This window comes from Phyllostomus hastatus, unplaced genomic scaffold (assembly GCF_019186645.2).
Source record: "Phyllostomus hastatus isolate PE091 unplaced genomic scaffold, TTU_PhHast_1.1 phas_contig_277, whole genome shotgun sequence".
In the NCBI taxonomy this organism is placed as follows: Eukaryota; Metazoa; Chordata; class Mammalia; order Chiroptera; family Phyllostomidae; genus Phyllostomus; species Phyllostomus hastatus.
Genome location: NW_025333832.1, coordinates 730,794 through 737,540, shown reverse-complemented (window position 1 = coordinate 737,540; position 6,747 = coordinate 730,794). Strand labels below are relative to the sequence as shown.

The 6,747-nt window shown below is 55.7% G+C and overlaps 2 long non-coding RNA genes across 2 annotated transcripts; both read left to right on the top strand.

Moving 5' to 3' along the window:
• Positions 1–1,229: 1,229 nt before the first annotated feature.
• On the top strand, positions 1,230–2,022 carry LOC123818246. The gene is made up of 2 exons (XR_006785598.1): positions 1,230–1,361; positions 1,865–2,022. It is a non-coding gene; the product is annotated as an uncharacterized LOC123818246 (long non-coding RNA).
• Positions 2,023–3,916: 1,894 nt separating this feature from the next.
• LOC123818247 lies at positions 3,917–6,434 on the top strand. Its single transcript, XR_006785599.1, has 3 exons — positions 3,917–4,032; positions 5,594–5,741; positions 5,829–6,434. It is a non-coding gene; the product is annotated as an uncharacterized LOC123818247 (long non-coding RNA).
• Positions 6,435–6,747: the final 313 nt, after the last annotated feature.

Below are 6,747 nucleotides of genomic sequence, written 5' to 3'. Positions count from 1 at the left end.
CCAAGTCTGCCCACTGTCCCACTAACACGTGTACAGCAGAAAACACAAGGAAGGAAACCACCTCTCAGGTAGGAGAGACCTTGCAGGCTCAAGCGGCAGGGGCTTGGAGGGGGGAGAGAAAGACGGGAGAGAGAGAGATTTCCTTCTCCCTCTTCCCTCACTGACTCAGGACCAAGTCCAGGAGGAAGCCCTGCCTTGAGGTGCCCAGTCTCTGGAACCAAGAACTTCCAGCTGAGATTTTGTTGAAGATGGCTCGTTTTGCCTTTCCTCCGAGTTCCTCAAGAATGGATGTCCTTGGTGTATTTTGGGCAGGATCACCCCAGACATGATGCCGTGTTCTCTGTGTGACATCAAGAGAGACATGACAAATATGTCGCTTTCCTTCTCGTCCGACTGTGGCAGTACCTGCCAGGTCTGAGCACTACACTTGCAATTCCCCCTTATTTTGTCCCAATGACCTAACTGAAAGGCAGCACGGCTGTGGGTTGTGCATTTTGTGGGTGGAAAGAGCAGGGTAGGGGAGTGGGGGTTAGAGACAATGCCCTGTGTGTGTCCTGTTTCTCCTCAGCCTCTCAGCCACTAAGGCAGAAACCCGGGATGTTCTCAGGGAACTCTGTGAGTCCTGTGGTGGCTGTCAGAGGGAGAGGCCCCCATCTCATCCTTTCTCTCATCCTTACCACATGGCATCTCCCCACACCCTCTTCAATCTGTCTGTCTGCCCACATCTGTCCTGTCCAGGCTGGTTGGCGGACTAGGCTGACACCCTGTCTTGTGGTCTGGGGGGTATGTGGACCCCTCTGTTCTCACTGGTCTGCGCGTATTTACAGCGTGCCCAGCAGCCCCGCGGGTGACAAAGGAGGACAGGCCCCAACCTCCCTGGGGAGGGGTACCAAGGGCTGTGCCAGCCAACTCTCTCCTTCCTTTCAGGAAACCTTTGGGAGACTGTAGTGGGCCAAGTGCCTCGCCGTCACGTCTATTTTACGGAGACAGGAATCCGCTTCTGTTCCGTCTCCAGCTTGACTGAAATCCTCCCCCCTGGGGTCTGACTCTCTGACCGCAGCAAGCCAGGATTTCTCCTGTGCAAGCACTTCCCTCTGTCGGGCCCCAGGCCACTGGAGGTCCGCCCTCCAGCTCCACCCCCACCCTCCAGGGGTAGCCGGGCTGGACCGGAAGGAAGGCAGAAAGGCAGGAAGGCTACAGACTCTTGGAGCTTCCCGCCCTGGGGCCTTCCCGCCCTCCAGGAAATCGCGCCAAAACAGCTCTGCCTCCGCCCTCAAATGACGTAAGTCTCCCCACAATTCTGCCATTCCTCCTGGGTCCCCCCCGCACGGTGCGCAGTGCCTCTCCTGCCCACCGCATCTGTGAGTACCAGAAACGTTTCTTTCCTGTTTTACTTCTGTGTGTTTTTCTTGGGCATTGGCCTCTGTGTCCTACTATTTGATTACCTCTCTGAATTAAGAGCCCGGTTGGAGGCGAACAAATGTTGAGGATGATTTTCAAGAATATGGTCATTTCATTGTCAAAACCCATTGCGGTGTGCATTTTAACGCGCTTCCTGGTGGCTTTTCTCATGGAAATGTTGAGAATAATTTTGCCGAAGGCATTCGTAGTGTATCTAGACAACGCCTCGATGAGGATGCGCATAGAACAGATGTGTGCGGAGATGGTAAAACATGTTCCTACATTTCTTGTGAGAATGATTTCGGCTGCTTTGCAGAAAGGCTCCATCGTAAATGCTGTAAAAGATATCACACGTTTCTTTAAGAGGAGGCAGTGTCCTGAACCGACGAGTGTGTGTCTCGTTTAAGGCCATGAAATTTGTGTGGTGGATGAATCACATTTGCCTCCCTCTCTGCGACTGCAGGTGAATATCATCGCTGATTGACATGATCTGTTATTGGAAATTGCTCCTGCAAAGTTATTCTTACTATGCAGTTGATGCAGTTGATGAAGAGAGTGAGATTCATTGATGAAGAGAGTGAGAGCAACGTGAAAACATGAAGTAAAGTGTCTTTAAACAAGTGCACTCTGTGGCCTGTTTCTGTTCTGCGATCTGTGGGACATCTGTCCGGGCTTTGTGCCCTGGGCCCTAGAGGGCAGCCTGGGTGGCTGGACCTGGAGGGGGAGGGGAGGGCATCTCCCTGGGGGAGAACAGCCCCCTGCCCAGGCATTGGAGGCTGGCCTGGGGTGAGGGAAGGGGTCCGGGTGGAGAGGGGGAGGGCAGGTCCGAAGGCCGAAGTGGGGAAGGTGTCAGGATGGGCGGGGTAGGACAAAATGGCCGTTGAAGTGCAACCTGGAAGAGATGGCTGACGTCAAAGCAGGGCGCGAGGGGAACCACCAATGACATGTTGCCACATGGTTCATGAGGGACCAAACCCCAGCTCCCAAGGAGAGCCAACCCAAAATAAAACCCTGCCATTGTCCCTGCTCCGGGCGGCTTTTCTCGGCCCCGCGCTGTGCAGACCAGGAAAAAAAAAAAAAAAAAGTCGCCCGGGCGCTAAAACCCCAAATAAAGCTCTATACTGCCTAATTTTATGGCTGGTTAGCATTTATCCTCGGCGAAGCCTAAGAAAACCGTTCAGAAGGCAAGAGCCCTGGGTGGCTTTCCTGACCAACTGACTCCCAGGAGAATGTCCCGCAGTAGGGGTGGGGGGACTTAGTCCACACTGCTGGAGTTTGAGGGGACGATCTGGGACCTGAGGGAGGGACCTGCAAGGGGACCAGAGTAGAATCCAGAGCCTAGAGGACGCAGTGAAGGAGGGCCCAGGGCGTGGGAACACCTCCCAAAGCCTCTCAGAAGGCATCTTGTTGGCCACTGGCACCCAGGATGCTGGACACACCCCTTGTTTGGGGGCAGCAGCTGCATGCACTTTGCAGAAGAGAAAAGGCCTGAAACCTGGACTGATCTGAGCGGGCTCTTTTTCTTTTCCTGCTTGGTTTTCTTTATTCATTTAATATAAGCGAGAGCAGAAGGGAGGGAGAAGGAGGAAGAGAAGCAGGGACCTGGCCCGCAAGACAGGTGAGTGCCTGGACTACACACCGAATCTGGGACCCTTGTGTTTGGGGGACTCGGCGCACGGACCTGCCTGCCAGCCCTTCCACCTGCCCAGCCACAGCCGTGCAGGCTGATCTGCGCAGATTCTCTGAGGGCACTAGGGATGAGCTCTAGCCAGTTGAACAGGCAAGGAGCCCCTGTGGGAAAACACAGCCATCCCAGGCGTGGTTGGAGCTCAAGTGAAGAGCAGGTGTCAATGCAGAGGTCCTGGGTGGGAGACTGAAGAAAAGAGTGAAAAGGGCTGTGAAATCTGCAGAGGACCCTGCCCACCCCACTGCAGGCATCTGAGTCCTGGGCCTCCAGCCCTCGCCACCTCCCTCACTCCCCCCGGCTCGGCTCGGCAGGATCCAAGGACACCCCCGCCTCTCTGCCCTCCCACCAGGCACCCCAACACCCGTCTGCAAGCTGGCTGGCCCTCAGCCCCCACCCAGTGCTGCCCCTCCTGCACCCTACTGCCAATGGCAGCCTGTGGATCAGAGGACTTGGGGTGCTGGGGAGGCAACATTTTGCACTTCTGGGGCTCTTCCCTCAGAAGCTGAAAAGGCAGGACTCACACCAGCCTTGGGGGAAAGTATCCCCAGACCCGCCCTGGCCTGACACTGAAACCCGGGACCTCACTCTGGAAGCCCGGATATGGGACCGAAGCCCAGGGACCCCTGCCCTCCCATCATGCAGAGGATAGGGGCCCCTTGGGCTGGCCCACCCTTCCCCCAGCCTGGAGTTTTGCCACCCGCTTGGGCTCTCAAACAGCTCTCTTCCCTGACTTCCTCCCTCTGTTGCAGTGGCCTCCAGCCCCCTCTCCAGCCTTCAACTCCCCACTCCCTCCACTTCCTTCCTGAAACCTACACTGCCCGTCCCCCAGTGGCAGCCAGTCTCCCCCTCACCCTGGGTCTCCCTCCCACTCCTCTCTCAGGGCCCCAAGGACTCTGCCCCTGAAGACATCCTGTGCTGAACTGCAGGCAAGGGAGCCTCTGATGGTAAGTGCCCCCACCTTTCTCTGGCTCCCTCTGTGCAGAAACACATCTTTTTCTTCCTCCTTCACACACAGTGGCCCTGCACTCTTTTTCTTTTCATACTTTCCGGTGTTTTCAGCCCCCCTACCCTCCACGGGAGTGCCCACCCAACCCAGAATGCCCAACATCAATCCAAAGGTCCCAGCATCAAGGGCACTCCTGAGTCTTCAACTGTGTTCTTTGCTCCACCAAAAGCCGCCCTGCCCCTGCAGACACCCACCAGGCCTGGAAGAGCAGCCTCCTCTTCCTCTTCCTCCCCTGCCTGGTTCTTCTGCTGAAGAGACTCTGTCCTCCATCCCCAGCTGTACCCCCGATCCCAACCCCATTCCCAGCTTGGCTCCCTCAGGCTCTCCTCAACACTGCTTGTCCTCCCCCGTCCTTTCAGTGCTCTGCACCCTCCACCGGGACTCTTCCCTCAGCTTCATTCCTTCCCTCACCTGCCCCTTCCAGCCCTTCTCCCACTGCCACCCCTCCCAGGACACACAGTCATGGCCCGAGCTGGCAAAACCTTTTGGAAAATTAAACCAGCAAAGATTTCTCATCAGAGCTGGCTTTCTAGTGGGTATGGAAAGAGCAGGTGTCTGCAGTGAACTGCTGGGGTTCCCTCTCATCTTCACAGGGCCTACTGTGGGACTGGACTCTGGGCTGGTCATGGAGCACAGGAGGCTGAGGGAGACCACAGGGGTGGGGCCCAGCTGTGTCAGTGAAGAAGCTCCAATCCCAGCACTTCCCTGCTGGGGAAGAGTCCTGGCCTCTGCTACAGACACACTTAGAGACTTCCAGCCTTACACTCTGACCCCACTTCCCTCCATTCCCTATCCCAGTGGGCTATCCAAAGCTCAGCATGAAAATGGAGCTACAGGTAATGCCCACCCATGGGGGACAGGCCAGGGTGGCAAGGAGCAGATGGAGACCAGGACAGGCACTCAGCAAGGAACCCAGCATACTAGCGGCTTAGCAGCTTTCCAGAGATCAGGGAGCTGTGACCCTACAAGGGAACACCCCAGGAAAGGGTGGAATGCTGCTCTCACCCCTGCCAGGCCCCTTCTCCCCAGAACCTGCATGTGCACACAGGACCCAGCAGCTCGGATACTCTGGGGGGCCTGTGGAGCACAGAGTCCCCCTGAGACCTCTGGACTTGAGCTCCTCAGACCCCATAGTTCAGTGAGCCCAGTCAGTCCCTGACCTTGCTCTTGAGACAGGAGATTTTCTCCTCCCAGACCAAGCCACTTGGAGGTGCTCTGCATGAACTAAGGCAACTGTTGGGCTGGGCACTTCGGGGCCAAGGCAACTGGAATGGGTGGGGGCAGGTGTCCCAGACACAGGCTGCAGGCTCATCCGCACAAGCCCACCCAGTTCCAGTGTCTCCCTGAGGTGGAGAGAGCCCTGATGTCTGGAAATGCTCTCCTAATAGAAACAAACGTGTCTTTCCTGCCCTGTGGTTTAGAGTTTCAAAAAGTTCTTGATTGTATCGTTACGTGGCTTGGAAACCTTTCAAGATTTCTGAATCTTCTTATGTTCTCAGGTACTTGTCCAAGTGCCTTTGAAACAGTGTCCACCACGAAGCCCATGACTTTCTGTTGGAGTGAAATGGAGAAAGTTTTCTTTGCCTTCTGGAGAAAGGTTTTGGAAGAAATTCTACTCCTTGGGTGTTCCTGGATGCAAGGACAAGGGTCTGTGTTATTTTAAATTCTCCTGAGGAAAAATATCCCCCTACATGAGGTCTAGGAATTGAAGTAACATTTTGTGTGCACTGCTAGGACCCCTGTGGTGTCAATTCTCTACCGTGCCTTCTGGAGCAGTGGGGACACTGGCAGGACCCTTCCGCACTCCGTGCGTGACAGGAAATCAGCATGGAAACAGTATTACAATCCAATCCACAGACCTGCTTCCAATTCTGCCCGTTCTCCCACTAACACCTGTACAGCAGAAAACACAAGGAAGGAACCCACCTCTCAGGTAGGAGAGACCTTGCAGGCTCAAGCAGCAGGGGCATGGAGGTGGGAGAGAAAGACGGGAGAGAGAGAGATTTCCTTCTCCCTCTTCCCTCAGTGACTCAGGACCAAGTCCAGGAGGAAGTCCAGCCTTGAGGTGCCTGGTCTCTGGAGCTGGAGTTTTTGACTCCTGACACTGACCTTTCCCAACAACTTCCAGTTGAGATTTTGTTGAAGATGGCTCGTTTTGCCTTTGCTCCTAGTTCCTCAAGAATGGATGTCCTTGGTGTATTTTGGGCAGGATCGCCCCAGACATGATGCCATGTTCTCTGTGTGACATCAAGAGAGACGTGACATGTGCCGCTTTCCTTCTCGTCCGACTGTGGCAGTACCTGCCAGGTCTGAACACCACACGTGCAGTTCCCCAGTATTTTGTCCCGATGACGTAACTGAAAGGCAGCACGGCTGTGGGCTGTGCATTTTGTGGGTGGACGGAGCGGGGTGGGGGTGTGGGGGTTAGAGACAGTGTCCTGTTCCTCCTCAGCCTCTCAGCCTCTAGGGCAGGAGCCCGGGATGTTCTCAGGGAACTCCGTGAGTCCTGTGGTGGCTGTCAGAGGGAGAGGCCCCCATCTCATCCTTTCTGTCATCCTTACCACATGGCATCTCCCCACACGCTCTTCAGTCTGTCTGTCTGCCCACGTCTGTCCTGTCCAGGCTGGTTGGCGGACTAGGCCGACGCCCTGTC